Raw genomic sequence first — 13,960 nt, forward strand, 5'->3', positions numbered from 1 at the left:
GCTCAGCAGTTGAGTAGTCAGCTTGGCTGAAGTGGGGTCAGAGCAGCTCCTTCACAGCCTGCCTGGCCCAAGGAGCGTAGAGTTTGGAGGCCCAAAGAGAGCCAGAGAGCGTTCTCTGAGATAGAAGTGTGTTAAACAGGACCCTCAGTAAGGGGATAGGCCCCTTCCAGGGGACTGGGATGGGGGTCGCAGTACAGGCTCCCAAACATCACCAGAGATTATATGATTTCTGAGTTACCACACGGTGATAACCTCACACACTTAAAAAAAAAAAAAACTGTTTTAGAAAAGTTAGAGAGTATATTTCCTCTTGCCACATCCCATGTGAGCCTCGCAATATATCCACGGTCTCTCATCTGTGAAATGAGAATTATGCTCATTATGTAATACAGTGAGGATTAAAAGGAGACCAGGTTTGGAAAGAATTTCACATAGTATTTGCTCTTTCCTCACAAAATTGTTCAAATTCATGACAATGCTTTAAAATTCATGACAGATACTGTTAAAGGATGTTAGAAAGTAATATCTTTTGCTGTTTTACATTGTCACAATTAATATCAAATCCTGAAGCTATCCCCAAATGCCTTGATTCTTTTGTTAACACATAATAATGGTTTTGTCATCCACCAGTTTATCTAGGTCTTCCTTGAAGGCTGAGTTACGTTTTTAGCCTCCTCTCTCTCAGAATAATGAGGTGCTAAGTTTACCTTAGAATGGAAGAAGTAAAGGGGTCTCCCTTTTTTCAGTTGTGGATGTTCAATCTTTAAAGTTTCAGTGTCATATTTGTATATGCATGTGTTTCTCAATTTCCCAACCAGATGCTCAAACCCCAAGGATCTGACCCATGTTTAATTCTTAGCTATGATTAGCATTTATTGAGCCTTCTATGTGCCAGGCACCATTCTGGTTGCCTTACATGAATTCATTGAATCCTCCTGCCAACGCTATTAAAGAATCCTGTTAGGATCTCTACTCTACTAGCAAGGAAACATACACATAGAGACTAAGTAAGTGGGTGGTGGAACTAGGCTCCCAAGCCAGAAGATCTGGGCCCAGAATCCCTACTCTTTGATGATAATTCTACTGTCTTCTTGAAGCTGCTCACTCAGAACCCCACATTAAGAGGCACTGGGAAATATTGTGGGTTTCATTTAAGACTATTCCCTTCCCCTGTCTTACTCTGATTGTATAGCTGAGGAAATGAGGCTCAGAGATGTGAGCTAATTGGGTGGGTCAGGAATGCTTTTATTGCATGTAAATGAAAACCTGGCGTGTACCAGTGTAGGCAATAAAGACATTGCTTTTTCTCACATAATAAGGGTCTAAATGGAGGTTCATGCTCCTTCACCACACGTGTATGTATAATTGTGAATCTATGAAGTGTCCACATTGGATGCAGTGAGAGATTTTGCTGTCAAGGATCTAGATTTTGCTTCTTGTTTTTATATCCTGCCATCTTTAGCATGTTGGCTTTTTATTCTCATGTTGAACACCTCAGTGTCTCTGTTAGTCTGAGTTCTCCAGAGAAACAGAACCAATAGAAGCAATATATAAATATGTGTAATATACGTCACATATACATTATGTACTATATGTATAGATTACAAGGAATTAATTCAAGTGATTATGGAGTTCAAGGCGTCCAAGATCTATAGTCATAAAGCTAAAGAGCCAGGAGAGCTAATGATGTAGTTCCAATCAGTATCCAAAGGCTTGAGAAGCAGGAGAGCTGATGGTAAAAATTCCAGTTCAAGTCCAAAGGCAAAAGGAGGTTGTTGTCCCAGCTCAAAGTCAGGCAGAGAGAAAGCATTGTCTCTTACTCAACTTTTCTTCTATTCAGGCCTTCAACAGATTGGATGAAGCCCATTCACATTGGGAAGGGCAATCTGCTTTACTTAGTTTATAGATTGAAAAATTAATCTCATCCAGAAACACCTTCACAGACATAACCCCCAAAATACTGTTTAACCAGATGTCTGGGCATCCCCCGTGGCCCAGTCAAATTGACACATTAAAGTAACTGTCACAACTTGTCCCAGCTCAGCTGCCATAGTTGGAGGAATCGTGTCAATGTTTGGGTCAGGAAGAAGAGGTCCCAGGTGGCTCTTTTTCTCTCATGCCAATTCTGTTTAAGGGAAATAGAAACTTCCCTAGAAGTCCTTCCCAGATTTCCTCTTTTGCCTCATTGGTTAGAATTGGGTCACACAACTAGAGCTATATATAAGGGAGGTTGGGAAAATTGAGTATCTGACTTTTCAGCCTCAACAATAGAAGGCCAAAAGAGAAGGATGAGTTTCTGAGTTTGCCATCCACTAGCATTTATCATGGTGACCTGTGTAAGGGCACAGGTCCATAATAGAAATTTGAAGTAGGATCCTGGACCATTTACTCTTTTTATAATATGTAAAGGAGAATAACATTTTATTCTCTAGACTATAATTTTACGTCTAAAACCCTCATTCCACAATTCTTTCAATTTCTGTTTTTCACCAGACCCTCGCTCCCAGCCTATAAATGTTTGTTACAAGGTGAAACTTTCAGAGGATAAAATACACACAAACAGGCCAGTGGCAGGGGCCCAGGATCTAATCCCCCTCTAGAAGAAGACTGTCCAGTTGAACAAACACTGAGTGCCTACTATCTGACTGTCACAGTAATAGGCTGTGATAATGCTGTAAAAAGGAAGATACTGCCTATGCTCTGGATGTGTTCCCAACTGGTAGAAAACCAAGTTGCAAAACAAATGTGGGCCGTTGGGGGGCTGAGGGCCATGAGAGAGAAGTGTATGAGATACAGTAGAGCACAGCAGAGAGAGGCCTGTTCCCCTGCAGGGCTCAAGGAAGGCTTTCATTACCAAGAAGGTGATATTTGAGCCGAGTCTGAAAGGATGAGTAGATATTTGTCAAGCAGACTGGACAGAAAAGGCCATTCCAGGCCAAGGGAGCATCATATGCAGTGTGGTGTGAACCTGTCAGGTTTCCCTGACTCTGGAGTGAACATGCTCCTTCCCCACACGTGTATGTATAATTGTGAAGCTATAAAGTGTTGACACCAGCATTCTCTCCCCACAGTGTCTTAATTTCCAGTCTCCTGCACTTAAGCACCCAACCAACCAAAATTTTAAGTCTCTACTTAAAGGTGGACTCCTCCAGGAAACTGTTTCTGACTGTTGTAGGCCTCCCTTCTCTATGCTCCTGTATTATCTCTGCCATTTCTTTATCATTTTAGCAGTCTCTGTATAAATGTGAGCACCTTCCGGTGCTCCATGACCTCCCTGACAGCAGAGTCTGTGCCTTGTTCATCTCTACATCCCAGTGCCTGGTGTTATGCCTATAAGCCAATAAGTAGCTGAGGAATGAAGAGAATGGGCAAGCCCTGGAGGTGGGCATAGCAGACGTGCTATTCCTACATACAAATGAGAGAGCTGAGGTTCAGAGCATTAGGCCTGTGGTCTCACCGGTGGTAAGTGACCCAGTGGGACTGGAACCCAGGTCAGCTGATCCAGTTTTGTTCTGTTTTCACCATGCTGCCTCCAGAAGGAAGTGGGGCCCATTTTTCATTTTGTAAAGACCAGGAATAGATTCCAGTTTATCAGAATTCCTAGCCATTTCCCAGTATCCCAAACAGTGACACCTTCTCCCATATTTCTCTCTAAATTCCCACTTCTCCTATTCTCTAAACTTCTCCTCTCCTTTCCCCCCCGCCTTTTTTTTAAGATTTTATTTATTTATTCATGAGAGACAGAAAAGAGAGAGGAAGAGACACAGGTAGAGGGAGAAGCAGGCTCCATGCAGGGAGCCTGACGTGGGACTCAATCCTGGGTCTCCAGGATCATGCCCTGGGCCGAAGGCGGTGCTAAACCACTGAGCCACCAGGCTGCCCTCCTCTCCTTTTCCCTTAACTTCACCTCTCTGAATTCTGGTTACGCAGCCACCCCTCCATCCCCAACTCCACTTCATAAGTGGGCAGCTCTTCCCAAACGGTCTCCAGTCTGTAACAGGCTGGCATTCCTGAAGCATCTGGATAATCTGAGGGCAAAGAACTGTTCATCATCTTCCTGACCAAGATCTGCATTTCCACTTTCTGAAACTTTCTGATCAGAAGGATGGATAATGGGAGATGGGGCAGGAGATGATTCTGAGGGCCCTAAGTGGCTGTGATGAACAAGCCACATTTAGGATTCTCAGGAATTGCTAGACCACTTATTTTTTTTTTCATTCCTTCCAGATTTATTGAGATATAGTTGACAGATGGTATCGTGCAAGTGTAAGGTATACAGTGATTATTTGATATATGTGTATGAAATGATCAAGACAGTAAGGTCAGTTAACACCTCTATCACCTTACATAGTTACTGTGTGTGTGTGTGTGTGTGTGTGCGCGCGCGTGTGTGTGTGTTGAGAACACTTAAGATCTACTCTCTCAGCAACTTTCAAGTATACAGTACAATATTGTCCATGGCATCCCCAGAACTAAATTGTTTCATCCTTCTACCCACTATTGCATAAGAGCAGGGACCACATCTACCCTGTTCAACTCCTCAGCTCCCAGCACAGTACCTGGCACATAATAGGTGTACAGCAAAGCTTTGTTGAATAAGAAAATAGTTTTTATTCTTAGCTAAAAATTAGTCTTCAAGCAATGCCCGATCTTCATGTGATACCTTTTATATAGACTTAGACTTTACTTCCAATTGTATTATCTCCTCTGATCTTCACAGTATTTCTGAGGTAGTTATTAGAGTCCCTACTTTGCATGGAAGAAAAGTGATGAGTCTCAGAGAGCTTAGTTAACTTGCCCAGAATCATGCTAATGCAAGGAAATGCAGCTTGATGCTTGATAAGGAGGTAAGTATTGAGCATCTGCTGCTTGTCTGAGTCTGCATGGCCCTGAGAATGGTCCCCTATATCAGGCATTATCATCCTAATGGTATGATTTTTAGAGATAAGCCAACTAAGGCACAGAGACTAAGCAACTTGCTTAAAGCAGGAATGGCTGAGCCAGGATAGGAACCCAAGCAGGATAGCAAAACCATCCGTTTCTATTATATTCTTTGCAAGGAAATCTGCATATAAAGGATGACATGTTTTAGTGGATGCTAGAGACTTTGCAGGGAACACCTGCAGAGAAGAGGGGTAAGAAAAAAACCTGAGCAAGTAAAGAAGTGGCAGGATTCTGAAGCCAAGGGAGATACTAGAAAAATCCACTGGAATTCAGTGCTGGCAACAGAATATACTGTAGGAATTTTTAAGCAGAAAGGAACTTACTATAAGGATTTAGGTATCTAGACCACCATTGAAAGGACTAGAGAAGTGGGCTCCAAGCTGGGCCTCCGGGAAGCTTCTGGAGTACCACAGAAATGACCCACCAGATGTTTCAATTCAAGAGCATTTTGACGTCACTGGGATTCAGAAAGCCAGAATCTGGAAACTTCTGCCGTCTCAATGGCCTCTCAGCACCCAAGAAGCTGGAGCAGGGCCCTAGAGAAACCACATTTATGCCTCCAGAAACTCATCTGCCAGCAGGGAACAGAGGGGGCAGGGAGATGATTACCACCTCACTTCTGCTCTCCGAAGTTCAGCAATTGTTCCAGTCAGCCAAATCTGATTTATATTCAGAATCTTGGCCACAATAGAGTCGAAAATTATGTTCCCAACATTTCATCCTCTGCAGAACAAGAAGACACACTAGCAGGAGGGTAGATTACAAGTTGTGTGAGCATCCACCCCAGGAGGCACAGAGAATCTTTGATACATCTCATACCAATGGGACAGTAAGAGCCAGGAAAGCTAGAATGCCTCCTGGCTTGCTACCAGGTAGCAAGTAACCTCAACTCCATAGCTCCCTGGGGAGAAAAAAAGCCTAGTCAAAGAAATGACAGATTTGGAGAAACTACTGCAAACTATGACAAAGGATTATTACCCTCATATTTAAATAGTCCTTATAACTTAATAAAGATGAATATCCCAATTTAAAAATAAATAGGTATAAACCTAATTAATTAAAAAGATTGGCCTGTGAACAAATAGGTAAAAAGATGCTAAATCTCAATAATTATCAAAGAAAACATAAAGGAAATGAGGATACATTTTTTCAGATTCAAAAAGAATAAAAACAATAAAAGTTTGGGGTGCCTGAGTGGCCCAGTCAGTTAAGCATCTTCCTTTGGCTCAGGTCATGATCCCAGGTTCCTAGGATCTAGCTCTGTGTCAGGCTCCCTGCTCAGTGGGGAGTCTTCTCCCTCTCCCTCTACCCTTCCCCCTCTCCCTCTGCCCTTCCCCCTCACTTGTGCTCTCTTTGTCTCTCTCAAATAAATGAATAAAATATTTGAAAATAATAATAAAAGTTTAGAGATAAAAAAAAAGATTAAAAGAATTGATTTCATGCTGCTGAGAGAGTAGAGGAAACTGGCTTTCCAATTAACTATTCATATATAAATGAGATTCTCCAATGGACAGGATAAATTTAAATGTTCTTTGATCCTGTAAGTTCCCTACTAAAGACTTTGGTAAGGACAAAGTTAGAAAGCCCAAACAGAGTAGTAGAGGCATTCTTTCCAGGACTGTTTTTGTAATAGCTTTTAAAAATTTAAATGGGTACCACATATACTATATTGCCAACAAAAAGGTTTAGATGTTTACATTTTGTTGTGCAAAGATCTCTATGAAATAGTGCAAAAAAGAGATTGGGAGATGGCATGTTTGTATAATTCCATCTTATTTAGAAATATGTGCACTTATATGTATGTTTACATATTAAAAATATGGTGGGGGGCAACCCCGGTGGCGCAGTGGTTTAGCGCCGCCTGGGGTGTGATCCTGGAGACCCGGGATCGAGTCCCACATCGGGTTCCCTGCATGGAGCCTGCTTCTCTCCCCGCCTGTGTCTCTGCCTCTCTCTTCGCTCTCTCTGAATGAATGAATAAATAAATCTTTAAAAAAAAATATGGTGGGAAATACTTTGGAATATCAATATTGTCTCTGAATCTTGAGAGTACTGTATTCTTTTACTCTGTTTCTTATATGTTGCTGTGCTGTTTTTTTTCTTTAATCACATCTTATTTATTAATAGATAAATCCCTTTAAAACTTTTTTTCCCCCTTTGAGAGAAAATTTGGGCCTTGTAAAGCTTATTGGGCACAGTCACTGCCTTTACCCTTCTCCAGATACTTTAGAAAACCAACCTTTTAAGGCCCCTTGAAGTAAGGGTGTTTAGATTTGTGACATGGAGCTTGGGGCCATGGGATTAATTAGAGTTGGTGCAGGAGGAGCACTGAGGGAGGGAGATGTGCTAATTTTAGCATCTCTGATAGTTGTTCAGGATTCCTGTAATGTCCCCTCACACATGCTTAGCTCTGTCCTGCAGCCCCCTCCCCAGTGATTGCAGGGCTAACACAGGCAGTAATAGACTTTAGATTGTAACAAAATGATCAAAATCTCTGCTGCTTTATTTTTTTTTTAATTTTTTTTTTATTTATGATAGTTACAGAGAGAGAGAGAGAGAGAGGCAGAGACATAGGCAGAGGGAGAAGCAGGCTCCATGCACCAGGAGCCCGATGTGGGATTCGATCCCGGGTCTCCAGGATCGCGCCCTGGGCCAAAGGCAGGAGCCAAACCGCTGCGCCACCCAGGGATCCCTCTGCTGCTTTAAATAGAGGTGTGTGACACCTTTGGGTGGCAGGTCTGGCAGAGCTGGGGCCCTTAGCACTCACCCTACTTTGAGGCTCTGCAGTGAAGCCCCTGGAATGCCAGCCTTCCCTTCATTTCCAATATCTCTAAGACAGAACTCCCCACCATCCCTGTGCTGGGCAGTACCTCCTTTGCATGAAGTCATCCAGCTCAAGTCCTCTGGCATTCCTGCTCCACCCCCACTGTTACTTAACTTCTTTCACTCTTTTTCCTCTTCCCCTTCCTCAGGATAAGGATTTAGAATATATTATTAAAAGTACTCTTTGTTGGGGTGCCTGGGTGGCTCAGTTGGTTAAGTGTGTCTCTCCTGATTTCGGTTCAGGTCTTGATCTCAGGGTCATGAGTTCAAGCCCTGCATTGGGCTCCATGCTAGGTATGGAGGCTACTTAAAAAAAAAGAAGCATACTTTGTGGGCCCTTTATAGAATCATAGAACTTTATCTCTTAAGTGACCTTAAAAATAGTATAAGGCATAATAGATTTCTTTTATTTGGTGTCTATTAAATGCCAATCACATTATATATGTATTGCTTTAAGATATCGGGATGGCAATATCTTAAGATTTAAACAGCTACTGACAAAAGAAGATATATAAAAAATGGCCAATAAGCCCATGCGATGACTCCAAACATCATTAATTACCAGGAAAATGCAGGTAAAAACTATAATGAGATATCGAATTAAAAAGACTAACAATGCAAACTATTGGCAAGGATGTGGAGCAACTAGAACTCTCATATACAGCTATTAGTGTGACATGGTACTGCCTCTACAAAACAGTTTGACAGTTTCTTATAAAGTTAACTATATGTTTCACTATAATCCATCCATTCTTCTACTGGATTTTTCTCCTAAGAGAAATGAAACATGTCTACTGAATGACTCATACAAGAATTTTCCTAGCAACTGTATTTATAATCACCCCAAACTGGAAACAACCCAAATGTCTATCAACTGGTGGATAAACAAAATATGATACATTCACATGATGGAATGCTTCTCAGTGACAAAAAGGAACAAACCATTGAGAGATATGTATTAGTTTTCTGTGCTGAGTAACAAATCCCTGCACGTATATTGACTTAAGATAACACATATTTATCACCTCACTGTTTCTGAGGGTCAGAAGTCTGGGCACAGTTTAGCCATATCTTCTGTATGACTGCAATCAAGATGTCATCCAGGGTTTGGATCTTATCTGGAGGCTTGACTGGCAATGGAACCACTTCCAAGTTAATGCAAGTTTTTGGAAGAGTTCTTTTCCTTGTGGCTTTAAAACCAAGGCTTTTTGCTGGTAATCAGCTGAGGCCACCCTCAGATTCTGGAGGCTGCCCACAGTTTCTTGTCACATGGCCCTTTTCATAAACTCTTGTATGATATGGCAGCTTGCTCCTTCAAAGCAAAGGGAAAAGAGAGTGAGTCTACTGGCAAGACAGAGACTTATATAATATAATGTGATCATGAGAGTAATATCTCATCACCTTTGCGATATTCTAGGAAAAAGTCACAGGTCCTGCCTATATTTAGAGGAGGGGATCATATAAATGTATGAACACAGGAAGCAGTAGTCATGTTGGCTACCTTCCAGCCCATCCTCCATAATACACAACACAGAATCTCAAAAATATTACATTGAGCATAAGAAGCTAGACACAAAGGAGTGTGTAATTTATAATTCTACATTTATGAAATTCTAGAACAGGCCAAAGTAATCTATAGTCACTGAGAGATCAGTGTTTGCCTAGGGAACAAGGGAATGGAGGGGATTGACTATAGAGGTCACAAGGCAAGTTTTCAGATAATACAAAGTACTTATCTTGACTAGTGTGATGGTTAGATGGGCATATACATTTGTCAAAACTCATCAAACTATATGTTTTAAATAGGTACATTTTAGTTTATGCAAATCATACCATATGAATGGCCATATGAATTCCATATTTTTTATCAGCATTAATCTGTGAGGAAACTGAGGTGCAAAACTTTTGCATAGTCACACAGCTGGTGAAACTGGAATTCTAAGCCAGATCTAACTGCAAAATCCATTCCCTTTTCCTCTATCCATAACATCTTATTTTCCTGCAAGCCACCACTTTCACAAAGGAAAAAAGTAGAGGCCCAGAAGGATAAAGAAACATATCCTAGGCCTCGCATAGAGAGTCAAGAGAGTCTCAAGTTTGTGTTTTCTGATTCAGAGTCAAGAGTTCTTTGTACTGCTAGGTCTCCATTTGTCCTGCCAGACTCCATTAAAGTCTTGTAGCAGATTTTAAGAGTTATTAATACATTTTTAAGTTTATTCATATGTGTCATTATAAATACACTTAACAATATTTTTCTCTTAAAACATATAATGCTCTGAGCCAATTCTTTGAAAGAACAGCATATGGTCATCCATGAAAATAAAGGTTTCAGAAGGTATGCTGTATGCTGTTGGTTGCTTACCTTCTTTCTTTCCTACCAAATCCTGAGTCTATTCAGATGTTTGGTGGCCATATGCTTCAAGGAAACATAGGTCCCTCTCTGATGCCAGGGCATGAATCTTGGTTCCTTTCAGCCAGTTGTGGTCATTTTGTTCCCACTGAGAGATGTGTTTAGGTAAGAGCCTGAGATGCAGTTCTGACCAATGAGGCCTGAGAGGCATGTGCTGGGGGATTCTGGGAAGTCTACCAGGCTTCTTAAAAGTGACAGAAGAAGGGGGCCCTTTCTTGCAGGCATGAGGGTATGACCCAGGGATCTTGAGGCTCATTGATAACATGAACGGACAGTAGGAGGACAAAAGCTCATCCTTGAGAGTAAGAGTCAGAAGGATAATGTTGAGCCCCTCATGTACTCACCCCTGTGACTCCCTCATCTCAGTGATGTAAATAATATGCTTTTTTAAAAAGGTTTTTTTAAGTTTATTCATGAGAGACACACACACACATGCAGAGAGAGAGAGAGGGAGGCAGAGACACAGCCAGAGGGAGAAGCAGGCTCCATGAAGGGAGCCTGATGTGGGACTCGATCCCGGGACTCCAGGATCACACCCTGGGCCTGAGTGCTCAGGTGCTCAACTGCTGAGCCACACAGGTGTCCCATAATACGCTTTCTTTATTGACTTAGTTATCACTGTTAATTTGTAGCCCAAATCATCTTGCATACAGAAGATATAAGCAAATACTGTCAAATATCTTTTTTTGCACCCAACTCTATGGCACATAAGATTATTATAAATACTTGTTGGCACTACATTACTTTCCAAATTGTACGGCAAGCAATTGATGTTGTATATGCCAGGATTCGTTTCATTCTCAGAAGTGTTTGTAGATAGCTACTGATTAGAAACAACCTAACTGTCCATCTGAGATTGGGTAAATAAATTAGTAAAAAGCCATATAATGAGATACAATTGGAATAAAGATAAAGGAATATCTCCATTTGTACTGATATGAAAAGATTTCCAAGATGTGCTGCTATGTAAAAAAATAAGAGAACACTATACAGAAGTCTTTGAAGTCCATGGTCATGGAAAAGCATCTGAAACTCATTGCCAGGACTGTGGTGGTACAGGCAAGGAACTTGGAAGGTGGACACAAAATCCTAAACAGAATTTTCACAAGGGGTGGGGCCACTGAGGATATTAAGTGATAATGGTATTGGAAGAAGCCTGTTGCTGTCAACAGCAGGAAATCTGTGGAACCCACTGATGGAGCTACAACATGGAAACAGCTAGTGAGATCTGGCTCTTGAGGGAAAGCATTAAGGATCAGGTGGGCATATAACAGGGCTGATGTATGTGATCTAATATACATGAATTCCCTACGTTTAAGATATTAAAGAACTTTTTAAAAAAGTCATATTCATAGAAACTCTGGAGTCACAAATAAATGCTACCTACCTGTCAGCATCAATATTTAGCTAACGTAACATTAATCAAGAGCTCTCTATGTGCCAGGTGCCGGCCTCAATTCTATCTGGATTGGCTTATTTGATCTTGTAGTAACACATGTTATTGTTGCCATTCTATTTTTTACAGCTGGGTAAACTGAGGCATCAAAGTGTTAACTACTGTTCTAGGATCATATAGTTGTTAAGTGGTAGAAGCAGGAATTGAGCCCCAAGTCCACACTCAGAACACTCCACTAGTCAACCTCTACGGTTATTAGAAAGATTAAATGAGCTCATGTGTGCTTAACCAGTGTTTGCCTTAGCCAGTGATTCTCAAAGAGTAGTCTATGCACCAGCAGTGTTAAAAATTTGTTAGAAATATCTTTAAATTCTTAGATACATTGGCCAGGTTCAGCCAGACTTGGTTTTATGTGATCACTGCACACTGACATGTCTCTTGGATGGCATTGAGCATGTGAAGTCCCACCCAGCAGGGGAAGGGATAAACCCATGCCCTTGCCAAACCTTGGGAAACTACCTAAGTATTGTATATATAGTTACTACCTTGCTTTCTTGTTTAACAGCCATTTATTGACAAGCACTCTGGACTAGGCAGGAAATTACCCTCTGGTCAATCAGTTGTATCTGATGTGGTCTTAGGAAGTACTAAGACCCGACAATTCCCAGTCTGGCTGTGTGATCTGTGCACGCCAAAACCAGCTGAATAATTCATCTGCTCAATTTAGCTGCTCTATGGGACAAAGATCTCAAACTCCTTCCTTCCTCAGTGTCTGTCATATCATAGATGCAAGTGCATTGAATGAAGATGCCATCAGAGTTCACCTGGGTGGTAGTTGTCTTTTTTGCAAAGAACACCTAACAGAAGTTCTCAGCCTTGGCTGTCCATTATAATCACTTGGAGGGCTTCTAAAAATCCCCAGCCTCAAGCCAATCACATGAGAATATCTGAAGGTGGGGGAGGAGAGGGAAGGAAAAGGTGTGAATAGTTTTGAGAACTCCCCAGGTGATTCCAATATGCTGCCAAGATTGAGGACCCCTAAGCTAGAAGGAAGAAGGCAAATTGCAGAGGATTGGCTTTGGCAACAGCCAAACCAGCAAAGTCACAGTTTGAGATGCAATGGGTAAAGCCCAGATGGCTTCCTCGAAAGCTGCTTCATCCCTCTACATCTTTGATGGGCATGTGAGCTGAGCTGGAAGCAGCCAAGATCCTGTCTTTAGAAGTTCCTGTGCATAGTGAAAGGTGCAGCTGGAAGCATTTATGCTGGAAACCCTGACTGGGTGATAGTCCTAAAAATTATTGCCATATGTCTCCAGCAGGGAGGGCAGGGCCCATGTTTGTTCCCTCCACCCTCCACAGCCTTGCCTCCATCAGCTGCTCAGTCTTCACCCATGGGGGCCCCTGGAGTGGCTCCATTTAGTTTAACAATTTTATGGAGCATCTATATTTCTTGCAATAGGCCAGGCCCTGGAAATACAGATATAAATCCAACATCACCCCGTCCCTGGTGGAGTTCACAGCCCAGAAGGAGAAATGGGAAATAAATCTACAACTAAGATGTGGTATGATAAGGGCCATGAGAATAGTACAGAGAAGAGAGATCTTAGAGGAGGGGGTGAGGAAGGGGCTTTGAGGAGGCTCCAGAAGCTTTTGAGAAGTGGTAACAATGCTGAGGGTTTTTTCTTTTTCTTCTGAAATGTTCATATATATTTTTTAAAGTTTGGAAGAATTTTAAACACGTATAGTTGAACACATCAATTTTAAAAATATTAACATTACGCCATGCTTACTTCAGAGCCTTTAAAAAAAATTCTAAACTATTTCAAGCATAGAAAAAGTACAGAGAACTATAACAAACACCCATATACTGAGGTAGTTGAGCTCCCATTCTGGAGCCAGGCTACCTGCCTGCCGTGTGACATTAGTGAAGTTACTTAACTTCTCTATGCCTCTGTCTTATTTAAAAAAACAAACAAACAAAAAAAAAAACCACCACCCACCTCAAAAGGTAATTGTCAGGATTAATTAAAGTAAATCTTTTAAAAGACGGAAGGTCCGCACACACACTATGTGCTTAATAAACACGCTTATCTGTGTATTAATGACTCTGCTTGTTGAATCTTAACATTCTGCTCCATTTGTTTTTGATATTTTTTATAAATAGAAGTTTCCTATTACACATTTTTAAAGAAGCCTCTGCATACCTCTCCTGTTCTGACTGCTAAGATAGAATAAAGTTAGCCAGAGGTCCGTGTGGGAAAGTCTACCACAAGGCCCAGGGCAGGGCAGAGCAGACCTGGACTTCTGAGGAAACCCTCTGGTCTGGCCAGAGAGGAGGATGACCTCTGGGCAGGGGAGGAGACTAGAGAGATGGCCAGGGCACATCA

General features: G+C 41.6%; 1 protein-coding gene and 1 long non-coding RNA gene across 7 annotated transcripts in view; one reads left to right on the forward strand and one right to left on the reverse strand.

Annotated features, from left to right (window-relative positions):
* LOC144323823 (uncharacterized) overlaps positions 1–9,369 on the reverse strand; it is a 32,568-nt gene extending 23,199 nt beyond the window's left edge. For all 3 annotated transcript variants that reach the window (XR_013389165.1, XR_013389163.1, XR_013389164.1), the window contains exons 1-2: positions 9,169–9,369; positions 8,793–9,079 (exon numbers count right to left, since the gene is read on the reverse strand). This is a non-coding gene — a long non-coding RNA (uncharacterized LOC144323823). The remainder of the gene's footprint in view (positions 1–8,792; positions 9,080–9,168) is intronic.
* SYN3 (synapsin III) overlaps positions 1–13,960 on the forward strand; it is a 453,214-nt gene that overhangs the window by 116,578 nt on the left and 322,676 nt on the right. The gene's annotated exons all lie outside the window — the stretch shown is intronic.

Source organism: Canis aureus, chromosome 11, assembly GCF_053574225.1.
Source record: "Canis aureus isolate CA01 chromosome 11, VMU_Caureus_v.1.0, whole genome shotgun sequence".
NCBI lineage: Eukaryota > Metazoa > Chordata > Mammalia > Carnivora > Canidae > Canis > Canis aureus.